The sequence below is a fragment of the Tupaia chinensis genome, unplaced genomic scaffold (genome assembly GCF_000334495.1).
Source record: "Tupaia chinensis unplaced genomic scaffold, TupChi_1.0 Scaffold000291_1, whole genome shotgun sequence".
NCBI classification, from domain to species: domain Eukaryota; kingdom Metazoa; phylum Chordata; class Mammalia; order Scandentia; family Tupaiidae; genus Tupaia; species Tupaia belangeri.
In genome coordinates, this window is record NW_006159776.1 from 4,210,704 (window position 1) to 4,233,404 (window position 22,701).

At 40.2% G+C, this 22,701-nt stretch overlaps 1 pseudogene; it reads right to left on the bottom strand.

Annotated features, from left to right (window-relative positions):
- Window positions 1-14,424: 14,424 nt before the first annotated feature.
- The window catches only part of LOC106735077 (trafficking protein particle complex subunit 2-like), a 31,695-nt pseudogene continuing 23,418 nt past the window's right edge, over window positions 14,425-22,701 (bottom strand).

Below are 22,701 nucleotides of genomic sequence, written 5' to 3' on the forward strand. Positions count from 1 at the left end.
GGGATCTCCCATTTTCTATTTCCACTGTCCAACAATAGAACCCTTTTCTCCTAGGATTATGTATCTGAAGCCACATTTTTGGGTGACTTATATTTAGCATCTGTCTAACAAATATTCCAACAGCTGTCCTTTCAGAGCCAACAAATAAGATTTCAACCAAATTAAAAAAACAAGCATTTTTACTTCCAAGATGGTAAATAAATATCTATGAAAACTTGATTTTGAATTTATTTAAAGGCCACCTTGGCAAAGGGGGTAAAAAACATGTTTTCATAATCTCTAAATGGTAGTTAATCCTGACACAGGCCCACAGCCTAAAAGAAGCAATTCATACAACCTACTTAGAGGTTAAAGCAAATTTTATTTCTCTAGGACCAAGCCCTTCTGAAATATCATGCCAGATCCTTACTGGAATTTTGAACAATGAGCACATCACCAAGAATAACATGAGCCACTGCCTTCAGTGAAGCTACAGTCTTTGAGCGTGCACTATCTCATCAGTCCTCATGACCAATCTATAAGGAAGTGGAAAACAGTTATTATTTTTTTCCCATTCTACAGATTTTATGGGCCTCAACACCACCCTGGCATAATAGAACATGTTTGTGGTAGAGCCCAGCCTCCAGGACTGGCCAGACTCCTGGGAAATTATTGCTTTCCGACAGGTTCTTGTGTCATCACATGGTCACTCATGTATTCATACCATGGGCAACCATTCATTGAGTGCTGACTCCAATGCCAGGCACCAAATTGTGTGCCAGGATAGGGAACTAATTAAGGAACAATCCTTCCCCAGAGAAATTTACAGCCTAGGAGAGAGAAGCTAGGAGGTAAACATAATTACAAGATCTCAGAACCACAGGCAATATAATACTGAGTAGTTAAGAAGTATGCCAGATACAAACGAGATCTGGATTCAAATTCCAGCTCCATCTCTCATTTGCAGTTTTCCACAGCAGTTTTCTGCTTCTAACTTGTGCTGTCATGTTGTCAGAAAAGTCATGATGCATTTTTGCATAGAAAAATATAGCATGACTTTTTCCAATGACCCAATATATAATTTACCTGTTTATTGTTACACACACACACACACACAACCTCAAAATATAAATTCTCTGAAGACAGATACTTTTGTGTATGTAAGGACATGTCTTTAGGACCTAAAACAAGGCCTGGTGGGTAACAAGTTTTGAATAGATTATACTCACTCACCCTCTTTGAGCCTCAATCCTCTCATCTATAATATAGGAGATACTGAGAGGATTAGATAATGTATAAGTGCCTCAGACCATAACAGATGAAAGAAATGGCCACTATTACCCATATGAATGACAGAGAGGGCTTCAGAAACCCAGAGTACATTCATGAACATTAATGACCTCTACTTAAACATATTGAGATAGCTGAGTTCTGAAGAATAAGTAGCAGAACATTACTAGAAAAGAGGAAATAGAAAGGGCTCTAAGCATCCAAAAAAGCAATACAGAGGCCTATAAACCTTCAGGATATTCTCATATCATGGCATCTACACCATCATATTCTATTTTTGTTCATAGCCTTCCATCCCTATGTTCTCACAATTCCTGAGTTGGAGGTGTGTGTGGGGGGGAGGATACCTTCTCCTAGATCACTTCCAGGATGTAGCAGAGTGAAAGTCTCCTAATTCCTCCTACACAGGGGCAGATTAGTCTCCAAAACCATCGCAGGGAGCCCTGCCACAGGCTGGATTCTGTGTGCTCAGTACAAATCCACAGAGATGAGGCTGGCCATGCAGCGACTGCAACAAGTAAAACAAGAGGCTTTCCGCTTGATGACACACCTCTGATTCAGTCTGCCCTGACAAAGCTGGAGATTAAGTTTCCTTGCCTAAAGCTGCAAGGAGAAATATGACACCCTTTGCTGGCTACAAGTAGAACATGCTTTATTAACCCAGCCTTAATTATATTCCATCTTGAGATTCAATAGTTTCGATTGCAACACCGTGTGAAACCGGGTGAGTTGCACCCCATGGGACTCTGTCCACAAACCATTTCAGAAAAGTGACTGAGAGGCAGTGACCCGCTTATGCCAGCCAGTCAGGGAGGCAGCCTAGAGCCTGTGGCCAGTCCAGAGGAGCCCCAAAAAGTAGCAGATCAGGACAGGGCTGGACTAGAAATCAACTGGCTAAGTGAGGCCAGCCTTTGTTCATGAAAAAAATGTGTACAATGTCAAAAGCGAATGTGGCAGCATTTACACACAGGGCAGTGATCAGAGAAACTGTAAAGGCAACTCTGTCCACATAGATGAAATTCCTTTTCACCAATCATCACACTCTGTCTCATTTCTTCACCCTCAGTTCCAGAAAGAGGCAGAATATGACCTTTTGCTTTTCAGTAAACAGATTAGAATTAACCTTAGCTGAAGATAGAGAGCCACTCTAGCACTCTTTGAAAGCCAACCTTCCTAAAATATTTTGCCTGCTTTCCTACACTTTTTAAATAAGGTAACTGAGGGAGCTGATTAGTGCGAGGGCTGAGTGTCTTCACTATAATACTAATAACTCCCTAGTACAGAGCATTCCCTGTGTACCAGAGACTGTGTTAAGCATTCACATGAATTATCTCATTAAAGCTTCATGATAGCTCTCTGGGATAGGCATAGGCATTTCATTTTTCTAGTTCCCACAATCAGAAAAAGGCAGAAGCAGAGCCCACACCCCAATCTACATGAAGTTTGATCTGGCACCCTTGCTGCTAAACTCTGCCTCCACTGAAATGTAGAATCTGAGAGGACAGGGAGCATGTCTGAGTCATGCCCAATACCTAGCAGAGGTTCCAATAGATGGTAGGCCTCAGTAATGTTTGCTTACTTAATCCATTAATTAAATGGGTCACTTTAAAGAATCTTAGATTGTGAAGAAAGGGTTAGTTGGAAGCCAGCTCTGACAATAAAAAGCCATGTGGATTGAAGCCATGTACTTCCTCCACTGGGCTTTGGCCTCCCCATCTAAATGATAAAGCAGTTATACTAGATGACCTCTGATGGTATCTTATTCAGGGTCTTTCCCCAAGTTCACCTTGTCAGCCAGCACTGGAAACCTGTCTTCCTCAACATGTCCTACTTCATACTTAGTCCACAATCATAGAAATGGGCCCTCAGCCTGAGAGTACCTTGGCCCAAGCCCCAATGAGTCATATTTCAAGGTAGGCAGGTATGTAGGTGTGTATACTCCTAAAAACACAAGGTCATCTACCAAAGGGAAGGACAGTTAGCACAACAGGAACAAGGGTTTTTTTTAAGGCCTCAGATGGGAAGGATGGGGCTTTGTGAGTGTAAGGGGAACTCTTCACTCAATCAGAGACGCACAGATGTCAAAAAGAGCCTTTCTGAACACAAGTGAGGTATTTAAAATTAAAGCATTATTATTTAGTCATGGTCACTAATACATTTAGGTCATGTTACCACATCTGGTAAATTATTTATTAGCACCTAGTCTGTACTAAGTATTAAGTGAGGCAAAAAGAAAACATAAAATGGCAAAAATAAATCACTCTTACCTCAAGAGTTTCATCTTGTGAGAGGAAACCATAATCCAAGTTGGATTTGTAGAAGTGGACAAAGAAAGTATTAATTCTGACAGGGGAATGGGAAAGGAAGGAGGGTGGCTAGAAATTGGGGCTGGTTTCTCAGTAGATATAACATTTGATTTAAGCCTTGATAAAGGAATGGGCTTGGACAGGTGGAAGTGAAGGAAGAATATTTTACCAAAGGTAAATGATTAGCAAGTGTTAGTTGTCTTCCCATGACAAGAACACATGTGCATATATGCATGGAGTATCCACATTCAGAATGTCCCTTTGCACACACCTGCACCCACTCAGCCACATTTCTGTGAGCCCAGCCCCAGGAGTGCTCACTAACCACTAGGACAACTGGTCACACTTCTCATATTGGCAAGATCAAAACACATGTCTCCGTTAACTATAATTTAACCCATATGCTTTTGCCTTATTTCTACCTAGTTCATCAAAACATCTTTCACATTTGAGGTTGGGTAGCCAGATGGCTTCCAAGATATTTTCTTTTTACTTTTAACATACAGAAAGTTGTCTTTTTCCAAGAGCAAACACTACATCTGCAAAATATCTATTTAATGACCACAGTAAGCTATATAGCATCAGCTAGGTGCTACGTTATAGCATATTCATTGTACTCAGAGTTTCACACCTAAAGTCAGACATGTATTCATGGATAGGTATATACCAACTGAACTTGCTATTGAAAGTAGTTAGATTATTTAAGAAATTTGGTGAATCAATAAAATGTGGGGGGAGGGAAGAAATGGAAAACAACTGTAGACAGCAGAGATAGTGTGAGAGGAGGGTAAGAAATAGCAGAAGGTGAGAAATAAGGGGAAAAATATATATACACACAAAACTAGAAATGGAAAATTATTGACAATAACATGCATGATTAAGCCACTATGTAGTATATTCTGGATGGGAAATCACATTTTTATATGCTGCTGACAATGCTCAGTGAATGAATGTAAAATTATTAGTTAATTAAAAATTTTAAAAATATTTTAAAAGACTCTAGAATGCTTTTAGAAGTCAGATCTGTTTAGATGCACACATAGTCTGAAACAGTAGAGATTCTTCCAAGCTGGCTTCATTGGTGCTACGTGATCCCAAGTACTCTGTGTTTTCCTCCATTTTAAGACTTACCATAAAACTTCATGTGAATATATAATTCTGTAACATAATTCAGAACTCAGTGCAAGAATTGGCATACTAAAGACTAAAGGCCAAATCTAGTCCACCACCTATTCAAGAATGACTCACAACCTAAGACTTGTTCCTATATTTTAAACAGTGGGGAAAATAAAAAGAATACTTGGTGACTATTGAAAAATATATTAAATTCTACTTTCAGTGTTTATAAACAAAGTTTTATTAGAACATGGCCATGCTCAGGCCAACCTGTGGCCTGGTAGTTAAGAGAGCTGAAGCCCACATGGTCAACGATACAGTTCAAGTCTCAGATCCAGAAGCTTGAAAAACATACCTGACATGCATGCACATATGCATGCACATGTGCCCAACATTGTGAAGGGAGGGAGAAACAGAGAAGAAAGTATTGTAGTATGACCATCCCCCAGGGATGGTTTCTTCCTTTCCCTCTCTCTCTGCAGCTCTGTCTCTCTCTGGTAAGGGAACATGCCCTGTGTCAATTTTTTTCTTTAAAGACATAGGCAAACTCATTCATTTATATATTGTCCACAGCCATTTTTGCACTACAGTGACAGAGTTGAGTAGTTGTGACAGAGGCCATATGACCTGCAAAGACCAAAATACTTACAACCTGGCCCTTTACAGAAAACATGTGCCAATGTCTGCTTTAATGTACTAGAATTCCCTCACCCAAATGGACACAAAGAGCTTTTTTAATATGTCTTAAAGGTAAAAAACAAACAAAATCATCTATAAGTTACTAGTATTATCTATTTATTTATTTATTTATTTATTTTATTTTTTACTTTTTACTTTTAATCACTGTGTGTCATTACAGCACACCAAATGAATTTCCCCATCATCAATACACTGCATATTGGTCAAGAGGCATTGTGTGTTGCCAGAAGTTTTTATCTTTTAGGAACTAAAGAATTGAATTTACCTTTGGGTCATGCTACCCTTTGTCATTTGTTCTTGAAATATGAATCTAATGGGCCCTTTAATTACCCAGATGTAAAGCAATATACACTGCCACTATATTTGAGAAAAAATTAAGTTATCAATAATCTGAATGTAAACGTTTATACTAAGAATCCTATTTGGTATAAAGTTATCTGTCTCTGCAGACATTGTACCTTTTTTGGAGAATATATTTCTTTTCTTTATATGAGAGGTCTTTTAAAAGTTTATGAAAAATATGTATTATAAAAAATTACAGGGACCAGCAGTTAGTGTAATGGCTATTTCGCTGGACTCCCATGTAGTCGACCCCGGTTCGCGTCCCAGACCCAGTGGCTTAAAACTCATGCCGGGCGTGTGTGTGTGCGTGCCCAAGATCCCGAGAGGAGAATGGAGGATAAGGGATTGTGGCGTGGCCATCCCCCCTGGGGGGTGATTTCTCGCTGTCTCTCTGTCTCTCTCTGTCTGTCTGACGAGCGCACATGCCCTATAGCAAAAACCTCTCTCAAAAAAAAAAAAAAATTTCATGGATTTCAAACTTTTTGCACAAAAATAAACTCATACTTTAATTCTATTTTTCCATGAACTTTTTGAAGTCTCTGCATATGGTTTTAATTTTTTCTGTATTTGTATACTACTGCTTGTTCTTGGGATGTTTGTGCACACAATTGCACGTGTGTGTGTGTGTGCATGTGAGTGTGTGTGGGAGACCTAAAAGAAAACAAGAAAAATGGCAAAGACACTATCTTGACTACAAGCTTAATTTAGATTAGACTGTCTACATGTAAGTCACCTTAAACTAGACTCTGATGCTATTCATCCTAAGCTTTGTGAAGTGATGCTGAAATACAGCATTCCAATGTGATGGTCTTCTGGGGAGCATGGGTTCAGGGGAAAATCACTCACCTGAAGAGAATGTATGACTCTGCTGTACATTATCCTCAAGAGTAGACAAGCCCAGGACAATACAGTACCTAGTAGGCAAGAGTGGCCCAGTGCAAGAGGAAAGAAGACAGGAAAGTACATTCTATTCTCACTCTGAGCCTTTCTCAGTTGAGGTCTAGACTTAAGTGAAAGATACATGCTATGGTCAAGGAGACTCCCACATAGAAAGTACAATGGCCTCTCTGAGGGACTCTGAACAATGAACACTCAGAGGCCTATAGAGGTGGGTCTGGATTAGCAGTCCCTGAAAGGTGACATATCAGACAACAGTTTTGAGCATTCTCTGCTTGTACTTACCGCCAACATTCACTAAAGTTATGTTCAAAATATACAACCTGGGTTCAACTGTGCTGTGACAAGTTAAGAGGAGCACCTGCTCCATATTTATGTGAACTAGAGTCTTCCCCTGAGACCAAGTAGCAGCCATGAAAATCAGCTGATGAAAATGCCCAATGGAGAAGTAACTGACAAGTGTGGACACTCCTCAGCATGGCAAAGAGATCAAACAGGTCTGAACTAGAGGCCTATGTATTGCACACATAAGCCAGTGTCCAAACAAATGCTGAGAACTATCAGGTTATCAGAAAAGTCATGGCATACTTTTGTTATGGTTTTGTATGCAAAAACGTGTCATGAATTTTCCAATGACCCAATAGTTTAGAATGCTTTGAGGAGGCTACATGTTGACCATCAAAACTGAGAAAGGCATAAGCCAATAGCAATGGGAGATAAAGGAATGTGACCTCATTTTATAGTCACATATTGATAAGGTCTGACCATACTGGTTACTTCTGCTGATGGCCTCCTAAAGACTACCAGCTCCTTTAGAGTAAATATCATGCCTTTGCAATCTTTCCTTCTCCACCAACAAACATAATTTCAGTTCAAAGTAGGATTTCAGTACAATAAATCTAGAGAACAGAAGGGCACAGGGGTGTCTCACATTCATTGTCATTATGAACACCCTACACCTGATAAATCTTAGGGGCTTGTTTTAAAACCATTTGAAACCATTAGATTAGAAATCATTTGGAAGCTATTCCATTGAGAAACAGACACTTCTGCCTACAAAATTTAACTTGAGAAATCTATAAAAGCAAAAGTGAATAATTTCAGAAGCATTCCAGTGGATTGTAGGCATATCTTAGACAAACATCTTAATCATCCAGGAAGTAGTAAGGGTTATAAATAAAATATCCTGCAAATATGGCCTGGCTTATGGGTACTGAACTGGTTACTTTAAGAATTTTTTCTAACTTCATAATTATATCAACACTTAAACAACACCCAAAAGAAGAGTCATAATAACAAGAACTAATTACTTCTGGCTCAGTATATACAGCTTATGTCATATTGAATACAGAATCTCAGAATGTTAGAACGGCAAAGAATATACAGACCAAGTATCAATAGCTCATATTCAGTTGCTCCCCTTTCCCATGCAGGTGGTACACAACACCAGCCCTCTTTCCTGATGAACATGACCATGGCCTCACAATCTCTATAAACCAGATTCTCTGAGCCATACTTCCTCAACCATGTAATATAGCACCCACAGGGCCAAAACATAGCTCCTAGAGGATGGAAAAAATTTGATATTACAATGCTTGTGGCTTCCTGAAGGCTTATGGTGCATAAGCAGTATTTAATACCTGTGGCATTAAAATTATGTGAACAGGTATGGTGATTAAGGAAAAAAATGTCTGTAAAGACTCCTTGGGGGTTAAGAATCACTGCTCTGGGTGATCACTACCAATCCCCTGAAGTTGGCACATAAAAGGAAATTTATCTACCATGCTTACAAGTTCAAACATCCATCTTACTAGTAGGAAAACTGAGGATCAAACAGGTGAAATGAATTGTTCCAAATCTGAATTTTAATTAAGTACTCTGTTCACTTGTATTGCATTATTCCCAAGAGATTCAACTTTCTAATCTATTTAGCTATGATTATATTTTTTTATAATTTGTAATTATAATTGTTAATTCACAGAGTGAATGATGTAGGGGAAAAGTACTATTAATGAAAAATTCCTTTACTAAGCATCTGCTAAGATCCAGGATCTGTGTCAAGATTCAGGTTCCCTATGGAAACGGGCTAGTTAATTTTGAAGAGTCTCTCGTTCATGGATCCCCATTTTGTATGTAAAGTATTTAGTGGTAAGAATCACACGCACACACACACACACACACACACACATAAACAGTCCGTAATCATTCAAGTTATTCAAAGTCAAAGGAAGGCTCAACTCCTCATTCATTGTTTGGTTGTGAAATCAATTTTATTGTTTCTTTTCCAAGTCACCCTTTAATAGCCCATATAGACCAGACCCCTTTTAAGATGCAATTCTACAAGAATAAATATTCCAAGGCAACTCTGTCAAGGCCAAAACAATATCAGAATATCATCCATTTTGGCCAAGCTGATGGCTGCCAAGCTGATGGCGGCCAAGCTGATGGCTCTTCACATGGACAAGATGAGTTAATAAATAGAATTTGCAAATAATAACTTAAGCAGATTTTGACATCCCAGTTAGACATCTATGCTGACATCTTACTCTTTCCATTCACATCTCTCCTCATTTTTACTAAAGTGATTTCTCTAAAAGGCACGTCTGATCTTATCTTCTGCTTACATATTCTAGATGGCCCCACAATGTACAGGATCAGTCTAAACTTTTTGGGGAGGCACACAAAGCTCTTCTTAGACTGTCTTGGATCTACCAATCTAGTCTCCGATTCTGACATTTCCCCATCCTATCTCATCCCTTTCCCTTTAGATCTATACTTTAGCCAAATTAAAGAACTATTTTAGTTACTTCTCAAGACCACCATGTCTTTTTCTACCATTTCCTTGTAGAAGCAGTACTCTTTCTGCGAGATCTGCAACTGACAAACCCTCATTTTTCAATACCAAGCTCAAATTTCAACCCGTTTAGAACCTTCCCTCACTCACCTTTGAAAAAGGTTGACAATATAGACTTCATATTAGAGAAATTAAATCTTCAAATCATTATAATGTAATGAGACCAGAAACTTTCTTCAAGAATGAAATTAAGTCTTATTTACCTTTGCATAGTCATCTCATAGTAAATGTTCATCAGGTGCTATTGAGTAAATGAACAAATACATACTGATCTATCTATATATGTTAGTGAACTAGCACAGCTGCTACGGATAGCCTCATAGTCTGCCAGAACTAACCAACTTATGACAAATGTTTAGTCCTTAATTACTTCACTATAAATTCATGCAGTTTCTCACAGAAACAACTTAAGAATTTTTAAATTACGTATGGGAAAAAATTCTACATCGACATGATATTAAATAATACTGATTGGGATGTTGGGAAAGTTTGTTTTGTTTTTTTTTTTCCAATTCTGTTTCAGTCTTTTAAATGATATAAAAGATAAAGTCTTGGTTTGACATCATATGACTTTAATAATACCTCTCTATAAATATGCTGTAATTTCCCTTTTTACTAAAGAGAGGAATCAATATTTAACTAAAATACCATAGCACTGCCTCATTCTCACTGTATTTACTTTTATGGTTACTCTTCAGTTGTAGAAAGTCATACTAGCTCTTTATTTACTAAAGTAATACAAAGTTTTCCAGTTAAATATATTTATTTATATATATTTATGAGTCACTTTAAAGAAAGATAATAAGAAAATACTATTATAGGTACTTTTGGGTGTTGCAAAAATAGTAAGGATGGCATCCAAATGCCTAGCTAGGAGATGAGAACTAGTCTTAGAAGGCAAAAGATCTGAGAGGCTCACAAATCCCCTGCCCTTGGGTAAGTAACTAAACAACTATGAGCATTTTCTAAAGTATCACAGTACAAATAATTGCAATTTTTGGGACCAGCAGTTAGCGTAATGGCTATGTCGCTGGACTCCCACGTAGTCGACTGCGGTTCGAGTCCCGGACCCGATTGCTTAAACTCACACCGGGCACGTGTGCATGTGTGCCCAAGATCCCGAGAGGAGAATGGAGAAGAAGGGACTGCGGCATGGCCATCCCCCCGGGGGGTGATTTCTCACTTTCTATCTCTCTGTCTCTCTGTGTCTGTCTGGCGAGCGCACATGCCATATAGCAAAAACCTCTCAAAAAACAAAAAAAAAAATTGCAATTTTTTCTGTTCAAATCTATTGTAAAAAATCAGATAAAAACAATGTGTATAGAAATTCTCTGGAATCATATAGACAGCAACAATGTTATAATTATCAAAACAATCAGCCTCAACTTAGTACACCAGTTCTTCCTATCTTGCTTCAGTCGATGTAGTTGAAGTTTAACTTTTTTGAGTTCAATTCAACATATCCATTTGTGCTATGCATTTAATCTTCCTCATTCCCAAATTCCTGTTAAAATGGCTAAAGACTTCTTAAAGTTTATTTTTTATTCATGATAAAGAACGTATGTACACACATGCAAGAGACAGAAAGACATAGAGAGAGGGGGAAGCTCTCTCAGTGTAGTCTCTTCATTCTATAACCCCCTCTCCTCCAGCCCTCCAACTCATCAGAATCTTAGGGATGTACACATATACCTGGCCCTTTTTCATATCAATCTGGCCTGTGATCAGAACACACAATCAAGCATGTGGCTTCCAGCACTGTAGTTCTATACAATATGGACTACATCACTAAAATGAGATCACAAAGACATCTTTAACATAATAAAATGTTGGACCAGCAGGTGGTGTGAAGGTTAATGCATTGGATCCCACATGTCATGGCTGCCTTTGCAGTTCAAGTCCTAGACCCAGCTGCTTAAGAATCTTGCTGGGTATATGCGCACACATGCCAAAAATTCTGAGAGGACACTAGAGGAGAAGGGATTACAGTATGACCTTCTCACCAGAGGGTGATTTCTCTTTCTTCTCTTCTAGGGCAATCACAAACACTCTATATCAATCAATCAATCAAATGTTTCAGGGACCAGCTGGTGGCACGGTGGTTAAGGTGCTGGGTCCCACATAACCAACTGCATGGTTCAAGTCCCAGAATGGAGCCCTGAAACATTCAGGGTTCATGTGCATGTGTACTTAAAATCCTAGCAGGAGAGCTAAATGGAGAAAAAGGGATTATGTTGTGACCATCTCCCATGAGGGGAGGGGGTGTGTGCGCTCACTCGCTCTCTCTCTCTCTCTCTTCCATGAGGGGAGGGGGTGTGTGCGCTCGCTCGCTCTCTCTCTCTCTCTCTCTCTCAAAGTGCATATGCCCCCCAGCAAAAAAAAATTTAAAAATAAAGTCTTAGGAATAGTGTCATTTACCAAGATGTATCAGGAATTTCTTCTAGATAGAAGGCCAAGAAAAACTAAGAAAATCACCGGCAAGTCCATCGCTCAAGGCAAATGAAGGAAAAGGCCACAGGGCTGGTAAGAGCACCCCTAAGTCAACCCTACACCCTGCACAAGAAGGGCAAGGGGCCCTGTTAGATTAGGATGAGGACAAGGAAGTAAGCGCCAACCATAAACCCACAGATGACTTCTGGGTACTACAACAGTCCAGCCCATCAACCCAGATGAAGAAGAGTGCTCAAGTGGCAAAAGTTCTGAAGTGGTGCCTCATGAAGGAAGGAAAGCTTAAAGAAATGGATACTTCAGCAAAAAAGAGCATAACATTTTGGGGCAGGGAATGTAGGAAAAACTACAACAGAGACAGAAAACTTTTCAGTATTAACATAATTTTTTAAGTTCATTTATTCATTTCTTCCATAAGAGAACAAGAAAGATAGAGGAACCCCCCCCCCCATAAGACTTTCCCCTAACAATCCATCCCCCCCCAATAAGATCTTCACCTCATGATCCATCTCCGGTCTTAGCTAGCCTGGATCTCAAGCATGTCTCCATATCTGGAATGCTTAGGGAGAGCTCAGAATGTAAACCGAGACTTTTTTTTTTTTTTTGGAGAGGTTTTTGCTATAGGACGTGTGCACTTGCCAGACAGACAGAGAGATAGAAAGGCATGCATGAACACGCACCCAGCATTGAGTTTTAAGCCACTGGATCCAGGACTCAAACTACGGTCGACTACATGGGAGTCCAGCAACATAGCCATTATGCTAACTGCTGGTCCCTAAACTGAGATCTTTTACATGTAGGACCAGCTATGCCACCACTGCACCAACATCTGGCCTCTAAGAATTTTTAAAGTTTATTTACTTCTAGGACCAGCAGTTGGAGTAATGGCTATGTCGCTGGACTCATACGGAGTTGACTATGGAACCAGTGGCTTAAACTCACGCTGGGTACATAGGCATACGTGCCCAAGATCCCGAGAGGAGAATGGAGGAGAAGGGATTGCAGTGTGGCTATCCCCCCGGGGGGGAGTTTTCACTTTCTGTCTCTCTGTCTCTCTCTGTCTTTCCAGGAAGGGCATGCACCCTGTAGCAAAAACCTCTCAAAAAAAAAAAAGTTTATTTATTCCAAGAGGAAGAAAGAGCACCCTAAAAAGGGTCCTAACATATTATTCCTCCCTCAGCCTTCAGTCAGTCCCAGATTATGGGAAAGTGTATGCCCATTGTGCTCAAGGAGTTCTCCAGACTTGAACTAGGAACCTTCACATGAGAGATTGCCACACAGAGCATTGCATTTTCTCACTGCACCACCATCTGACCCCCAGGAGAAATTTTTTTTAACTAACAGTACTATGTGAAACAGAATGGTCTTCATAGGCTGGAGAGAGGAGGGAGGAGTCAGGGATTACTTGTTAAAATGTTCAAATTGAGGGAACCAGCAGTTAGCGTAATGGCTATATCACTGGACTCCCACGTAGTCGACCGCGGTTCGTGTCCCAGACCCGGTGGCTTAAAACTCACGCCGGGCGCGTGTGCCTGCGTGCCCAAGATCCTGAGAGGAGAATGGAGGAGAAGGGATTGCGGCGTGACCATCCCCCCTGGGGGGTGATTTCTCGCTTTCTGTCTCTATGTCTCTCTCTCTCTGTCTGGCGAGCGCACGTGCCCTACAGTGAAAATCTCTCCAAAAAAAAAAAAAAAATGTTCGAATTGAGTTTGGAGAACCTCTTCAATGGGACAATTTAAGCAAGGGATAGTTGGGAAGCAGGACTTAGTTTAATGATCTTCCTAACAAATATAATGATTAGGATGGGGGGGCGGAGAAACCAAATTTCAAGAGCCCAGAGTTTTAAGGCCTGTAAGGATCCAAGTCCACCTTCAGATGTCAAGGGCATTTTTCTAAAGAGATTCATTAAAATGCTTTTTTTTTAACATTTTTAATTTATTTCACAGTCATTCAGTATATCTCATTAAAAGATACAAAATAAATTTTTCCATCCAGAATATCCTGTATATTTGCTCAATCAAAAAAAAAAACAACTTTTTTTCTTAAACAAAAGATGTACTTTTCTGTTCTTCCAAAAGTAAAATAAGAAAATATTAACAGTTTTCTAACACATCTGTCCAATTCCTCTGCCTTAGAACATTGCCCCTGACATAGTTTTATCTCCTCCACAGTTTTATTTCCACAGTCTACAACACCTCAAGTCTGAGAAAGATCTCAGGCTTACCTGGTAGGCCTGAACAACAACTGAGAATTTAGTCTCACCTTGGATTAAATAAAGACTTCCAAAAGACAAAAGCTCCTCTCTCATGGGTGTCACCTAAGCAAGTTCATCTCAAATAGAGAATGAGAAAGAGACATACTCAGAAAATCATCAGACAAGTCTATGGCCAGGAGTCAAAATTAGCAGATGAAATCTCCAGAAGAGATTTCAGGTAGGAGCCGGGTCTTCTCCATCCTGCACTGAGACTCAGGCAATAGCTGGCCAAGCATGACTCAGAAGACATATCTGTGCCTGTGAACAAAGCCCAAGCCTTTGGGCTGTGTGATCATCACATCACATTCACACCAGTAAGCCAACAGGTGAGCTGCTCTGACTAGCACATCGGATTTCTTTCTGGCCAGGATTTCTGCAGAGTCCGCTCCTTGCAGGTAAGGCAAGAGATCTGAGTAAGGCAACAACAGCAAGAACAATGAATCAACAATAGGATGAGTGAATATGTACAAGGACACCTACTACAACTTCATCCTTGGGTAGGTTCATAAGATTCACAGATGAAGGAGAGATGGTCCCCACCCATTAAGGAGCTCATAGTCCACTGGGGAAAATAGACACCTAACTTCATAATGGTAACATAATCATTCTACGAGGGTGATGCCCTCATGGAAATGGGTCTGTTGAGGAAGAAAACAGATAAGAGAGGAAAAAAATTACTCTGAGTGTGCTCTCAGTCTTTATGTGATCTGAACTAGAGGCCCTCGGTTGGTAAAAAAAGAAAAAGATATTAAGCAAAGGGAAACACATGAGGAAAGGCAAGGAAAAAGATATTTGCTGCAGTTATTTGGGTATTAAAGGGTTTTAAGTTTGTTTATGGAATAAAATAAAAATGAAACTTCCATAGATAATGATCCTAATACTAAAAGTGTTTGGTAGACAAACTTAATGCCTTCCAGTGGTAGAATACCAGTGAAAACTGACTGGCTAGAGGTAGATATAAATTTGTCTCTAAAACAAACTATATACATCTGTCCATGTCAATAAAAAATATATAGATGAAAAAAGAAAGAAAAAAGACGTTCTTTGGGTTAGGGAGTATTCAATTTAACAACGCATTTGCTGGGCAAACTTTCCTCTATTGCTACAGACTAGTAAAAACAGTGGCGTTAAAGGGGGTGGTTGGGAAAATGCCGGAAAAGTAAACAGGTCAGACTGATAATTAGGAACATGATTTCTTTTGCTCTGTACAAGAACCCTGAATAAATGTATGAGAGATCAATTTCCTTCAAAATTCTGCTACCTCAGTTCTCCCTTGACCATGTCTTAGATGAAGACAAGATGAAACAGTTCATGCTTCAAGCCCAGAGGCCCACTGGCTTCTGTACGGGATAAGCACTGTCAGTAAAACTATCCTTTCCCAACCTCCTAGGAGACCATGGGTCACCCGCTGAGTGGAGGTACCAACATTCCCTAACTTTTCTCCCTAGAAATTTTAGAAAGGAAATCACATCATGCATTACCAAATGAGGTGTCATTGACTTGGTCAGAAGAGAAACAATAAACAGAATAAGCAATCATCGCTTACCAAACGAGCTGTCATTGACTTGGTCAAAGGAGAAACTATAAACAGAAAAAGCAATTCCATCAGACACAGGTGATAGTTTTCTCTCATTTTATCCTCAGTTTTCCCTGGGAAGGCAAGTGAACTTCCTTTCTATTTTATTTTTTGAAGACTATTTGAGGATTCTTATCACTCTCGAAAATCAAGAGTTGTTTTTGAAGTAACAGAACGTACAGTAAGCAGATCAAGAGTAAAACAAAAACTGGGTTTACCTTAAAAGCCACTAAATTTTTGTGCACTCTTGGGCAGATTACTCTGCCTCTCAGTCTATTTCCCAAGATGATTTTCCTACTTACTCCAGCTCATTTTGAAAGATTGTGACTTCCAGGTAGATTGATTGACTCCCTTAAACAAGAATTCAGTCTTAAAAATCAGATAAAAGTATCATTCAGTTATGTATCAATAAATATTCTGGGCTCCTAATATAGGCCAGGAATTGTCCCAGACAGTGCCTCAGATTTAATGAATTTCCCCATTTCTTCTTCCAAAAAGAATTTGAAACTGCTTAAAGTAATAATTTAGCACATAAATATCAATCTTGAGGAAAAATAAAGTAAAACTAGACATTATATAATTGTGTATGTGTAACATAAATTCTTAATTATTTAGAGTTTGGTTACTATTTATCCCTGAGCTTCCTAGAAGCCAATGTAAAGAGGGAAATACTTTATTTCATACTTTTCTTATGTCTGTAACACACGAATAGCATCAACACTATTTCTGATGCTGAGATCTGAATATTTAATGTCAGCTTGATACAATGAAATACTTCAAACTACAGAAACCTTAACTCAACAAAGATTCACTCATACCTACTCTGTACCAGGCCCTGAACCAGGTATTAAAATGAGTGAGATGAGTAAGATTTCATCCATATTCTTCAAATCTTTCTTAAACACAAAAACGCAGATCAGGACTCACAGGCTGTTACTGTCAATTCCTCCCCCTTCCTGAATGTGCCCATCAACCTCCCATGAGAGAGAGATTATGAAACAACCTACTGAAGGTCCTTCTAATTTAGGGGAAATCCTAGCAGTGTGTTGAAGCCGGGGATACAGATATGGGGAAATAGGGTTCTCTGTGGTTTGAAAACACTTCCTCCCTCCTCCCCCCACCCACTGTTGCTCTGGAACATGTATTTAGAATGTAAGTGTGTGGAATTTGTGGATACTTTCAAAGGCTTTATCACCCACAACTAAATTGTTCTGCAATGCTTTAAAATGCTACCACTGGCAAATGATAACTGTCAGACCTCAGAGAAGCAGCAGGTCTCCTCTGTCGTTCCTGATGAGTTGAGCTAATGCAAAGCCAAGAGAGCCCATATCTCCCTAGAAGAGCCAGATTGCTCATAGGTACAAAGAATTTAACTGAAAGAAGACATTGCCCTTTGTAGAACAGCTCTCCAGATCCTTGGAGGTACTGATTTCATTGTCCTCATTTTCCCAATAACAAATCCAGTCAAAACCCATTAAAGAGAGTGAGTCATGGAGCGGTCAAGGGACTTCCTCAAGACAGTGCACAGCAGGGACTGACCTCGGGAGTGCTTCACCACACACTTGGATCCTATTAGGCATTTCAAATCTCAAACTTCTTGTAGCTGAGGTTTCCTGAGAGATCATGTCTCTCAGGAAGAAAAATAAATGTTTCATTTCTACAGCCATAGTGGTCTGCCTCAATCCTGAAACATCGTTAGGAGTTTACACTGCTGCTTCACATTGAATTCCTGCATGCCAAAAGTGAATAGTCTCTATATATCAACAAATTTTCAGTGTTGTGGATAATCTGGAACACTGGTGAGTTTTTACAAAAACATGGTTGCCTGGGCCCCATCCCAAACCGTGAATCAGAATGGCAGGTGATTCTGATGTACAGGTGGGGTTGAAAACAACTGATCCAGCTTCTCACAGAAGCCTGGCCTGGGGCTAGTACCCAAAGTCACAACAGATCTCCAAGTTCATTGTTCTTGGAAGAGTACTTCCATTGGGATGTCCTTGCCAAAGCTTTTACCATGGAAGTCCCAGGGAATTCTTCAAAATCAAAAGCAGAAGCCTTCTCCCTGTTAATGTTCATACACTGCCATCTAGTGGTTGCTGTGATCTTTCTATGGGAGTGTTACAAAGGTTTTGCCCTGGCTGTAACTGAGAGATTTCAGAGTGCCAGAACCCTAAGCCATTTTATTATTTGGACACTATTTACTTGCAAAGTGTTCCATGATTTCTTCTCCTAGGTGTCTATAAATCCTTGATTTAATTTGGACAGAGAGTCCAGGGTATAAGTAGACCAAGCACGAACAGAACGAGAATGATTGCCTTGTAGACAAGATGCATGTGATGAGCCCTGGCTCAGCAATGTGTCAGCCATATGACCTTGGACACATCATTTCCATCCCTATGCTTCAGTTTACCCATTGGAAAGATGGAGAGAATAACCCAGCCCTCAATATCCTCAGGAAATGTCTGTATTAATGAGGCAATTAATGTGCAAATTTATAGCAAACATCCATAATCATAGACACAAATACACATAAGCATTATACAGATTTCTACACAAGTAATATGTGGAAAATCAACAACATCTGGGAGCTAATCCTGTGATCTTGAGTTTCATGATCATAAAGACGACGGAATTACCTTTCCAACAGATACTCTGACTTTTTTGTGTCGTGGAAAATTCACATCCTACTGGGAAGAGTCTCAGCATCCTAGATTGACTGAAAGTTCACCAAAGAAGTGAATCCCTGAGATGTATTCCTGAGATGTGGTCCTTAGAGTCTTCCTAACCCAGTTATGGATTTGAAAAGGTGGTTTAAAACAGACCTGTGGAGGATTCTAGCTCTTTATTGAGGTTCTAACCAGAAAAATCCAAGGTGCAATCCTTATCCCAGGAAGAACAGGCAGAAGAGCAAACTAGAGAGCTACAAAGAGAGAGGCCTCATAGGAGCCTTCTAAGCAGGCACACGCCGGGTACAGTTCTTACCTGGGAACAGGCTTCTTAATCAGAGACACCTCAGAAGAGTCTTGCAACTTGGAGACCTCCACAAACGTAAACCTATTCATGGCAGCATTTATCTTAAAATATCAGTGGGTAAGGTATAAAGAAACCAGGCAAGCTAGTGTTGGGTTTAATTTTCCATCTTTTGCTGATTACACTGGTTTTAAGGAGCTGAGAACTGGTTAAGGAGACTTAAATGGAGGACTTGAACATTTTTTTAAAGCTTTAATAAGAACAGCAGCAGGTGGGCACCTCTGGCCTATGTAAGAATCACCTGGGAAGCTACTTTAAAATGAGAACCAGAGCTTGTTTTGGATGGGCCCAGAATTTGCATTGATAACAGACTCTTCCTGGTGGTTCTGCTCTAGGTACGTAACAGGAGGCATCTTGAACAATCCTGGTCAAACACCCCACCATCCCCTCTCTCCCACTTCTTCCAGGCTATGTCACTGGACTCCCACATAGTCAACCACGGTTCGAGTCCTGGACCCTGCAGCTTAAAACTCACGCTGGGCATGTGTACATGCATGCCCAAGATGCCAAGAGGAAAATGGAGGAGGGATTGCAACATGTCCATCTCCTGAGGAGTATTTCTCACTTTTTGTCTCTCTATCTCTGTGTGTCTCTGGCGAGCACACGCACCCTATAGCAAAAATCTCACTCTAAAAAAAAGGAGGTGGGGGCTACTGACTTTTATCCAGTGAAGTCGGACAAGAAGTCCATTGGTATGTTAAAGCTCACAATGGGAGAGCAAATGGCCTTAAACGTATGAACTAGAAGGGCATCCAGTTCAGCAAAGCAGACCAGACCACAGGTAGAGGTCAGGATCAAAAGATGGCACCCAGAAAGTCAGAGGATACAGCCAAGGTGTGCCTGTCAAGTGCTGGGTATTAAACATATAATTTCAATGATTCTCACTACAAGACATTTTGAATCCCTCTTAAGAAATAATTTGGGGACCACGTAGTGGCACAGCAAGAAGTTCCTGTTGTCTCCATTTCATCATTAAGGTAGAAAGGGTATGGTTTACCCCCTTGCTATTTATTTCTACCATATTTTCAAATGCTACAGTTCCAGGGTCCCCTCAGCAAGACATCAGGGCCTTTACATGTGCTTTTTCCTGAACTATTTCCTCTCTAGTCCCTCCTCACTCCTTCCTCCCCTGTCTGAGGGACTCATAGCTAAAGACTTAACTCAAACATTTCCATTCTTGCAGCATGGCCATCCGCCGTGGGGGGTGAGTTCTCACTTTCTGTCTCTGTCTCTCTGGTGAGCACACATGCTCTACAGCAAATAAATAAATAAATAAATAAATAAATAAATAAATAAATAAATAAATAAATAAATAAATAAATAAATAAATAAATAAATAAATAAATAAATAAATAAATAAATAAATAAATAAATAAATAAATAAATAACATTAAAGAGAGTGAGTCATGGAGCGGTCAAGGGACTTCCTCAAGACAGTGCACAGCAGGGACTGACCTCAGGAGTGCTTCACCACACACTTGGATCCTATTAGGCATTTCAAATCTCAAACTTCTTGTAGCTGAGGTTTCCTGAGAGATCATGTCTCTCAGGAAGAAAAATAAATGTTTCATTTCTACAGCCATAGTGGTCTGCCTCAATCCTGAAACATCGTTAGGAGTTTACACTGCTGCTTCACATTGAATTCCTGCATGCCAAAAGTGAATAGTCTCTATATATCAACAAATTTTCAGTGTTGTGGATAATCTGGAACACTGGTGAGTTTTTACAAAAACATGGTTGCCTGGGCCCCATCCCAAACCGTGAATCAGAATGGCAGGTGATTCTGATGTACAGGTGGGGTTGAAAACAACTGATCCAGCTTCTCACAGAAGCCTGGCCTGGGGCTAGTACCCAAAGTCACAACAGATCTCCAAGTTCATTGTTCTTGGAAGAGTACTTCCATTGGGATGTCCTTGCCAAAGCTTTTACCATGGAAGTCCCAGGGAATTCTTCAAAATCAAAAGCAGAAGCCTTCTCCCTGTTAATGTTCATACACTGCCATCTAGTGGTTGCTGTGGTCTTTCTATGGGAGTGTTACAAAGGTTTTGCCCTGGCTGTAACTGAGAGATTTCAGAGTGCCAGAACCCTAAGCCATTTTATTATTTGGACACTATTTACTTGCAAAGTGTTCCATGATTTCTTCTCCTAGGTGTCTATAAATCCTTGATTTAATTTGGACAGAGAGTCCAGGGTATAAGTAGACCAAGCACGAACAGAACGAGAATGATTGCCTTGTAGACAAGATGCATGTGATGAGCCCTGGCTCAGCAATGTGTCAGCCATATGACCTTGGATACATCATTTCCATCCCTATGCTTCAGTTTACCCATTGGAAAGATGGAGAGAATAACCCAGCCCTCAATATCCTCAGGAAATGTCTGTATTAATGAGGCAATTAATGTGCAAATTTATAGCAAACATCCATAATCATAGACACAAATACACATAAGCATTATACAGATTTCTACACAAGTAATATGTGGAAAATCAACAACATCTGGGAGCTAATCCTGTGATCTTGAGTTTCATGATCATAAAGACGACGGAATTACCTTTCCAACAGATACTCTGACTTTTTTGTGTCGTGGAAAATTCACATCCTACTGGGAAGAGTCTCAGCATCCTAGATTGACTGAAAGTTCACCAAAGAAGTGAATCCCTGAGATGTATTCCTGAGATGTGGTCCTTAGAGTCTTCCTAACCCAGTTATGGATTTGAAAAGGTGGTTTAAAACAGACCTGTGGAGGATTCTAGCTCTTTATTGAGGTTCTAACCAGAAAAATCCAAGGTGCAATCCTTATCCCAGGAAGAACAGGCAGAAGAGCAAACTAGAGAGCTACAAAGAGAGAGGCCTCATAGGAGCCTTCTAAGCAGGCACACGCCGGGTACAGTTCTTACCTGGGAACAGGCTTCTTAATCAGAGACACCTCAGAAGAGTCTTGCAACTTGGAGACCTCCACAAACGTAAACCTATTCATGGCAGCATTTATCTTAAAATATCAGTGGGTAAGGTATAAAGAAACCAGGCAAGCTAGTGTTGGGTTTAATTTTCCATCTTTTGCTGATTACACTGGTTTTAAGGAGCTGAGAACTGGTTAAGGAGACTTAAATGGAGGACTTGAACATTTTTTTAAAGCTTTAATAAGAACAGCAGCAGGTGGGCACCTCTGGCCTATGTAAGAATCACCTGGGAAGCTACTTTAAAATGAGAACCAGAGCTTGTTTTGGATGGGCCCAGAATTTGCATTGATAACAGACTCTTCCTGGTGGTTCTGCTCTAGGTACGTAACAGGAGGCATCTTGAACAATCCTGGTCAAACACCCCACCATCCCCTCTCTCCCACTTCTTCCAGGCTATGTCACTGGACTCCCACATAGTCAACCACGGTTCGAGTCCTGGACCCTGCAGCTTAAAACTCACGCTGGGCATGTGTACATGCATGCCCAAGATGCCAAGAGGAAAATGGAGGAGGGATTGCAGCATGTCCATCCCCTGAGGAGTATTTCTCACTTTTTGTCTCTCTATCTCTGTGTGTCTCTGGCGAGCACACGCACCCTATAGCAAAAATCTCACTCTAAAAAAAAGGAGGTGGGGGCTACTGACTTTTATCCAGTGAAGTCGGACAAGAAGTCCATTGAGGTATGTTAAAGCTCACAATGGGAGCAAATGGCCTTAAACGTATGAACTAGAAGGGCATCCAGTTCAGCAAAGCAGACCAGACCACAGGTAGAGGTCAGGATCAAAAGATGGCACCCAGAAAGTCAGAGGATACAGCCAAGGTGTGCCTGTCAAGTGCTGGGTATTAAACATATAATTTCAATGATTCTCACTACAAGACATTTTGAATCCCTCTTAAGAAATAATTTGGGGACCACGTAGTGGCACAGCAAGAAGTTCCTGTTGTCTCCA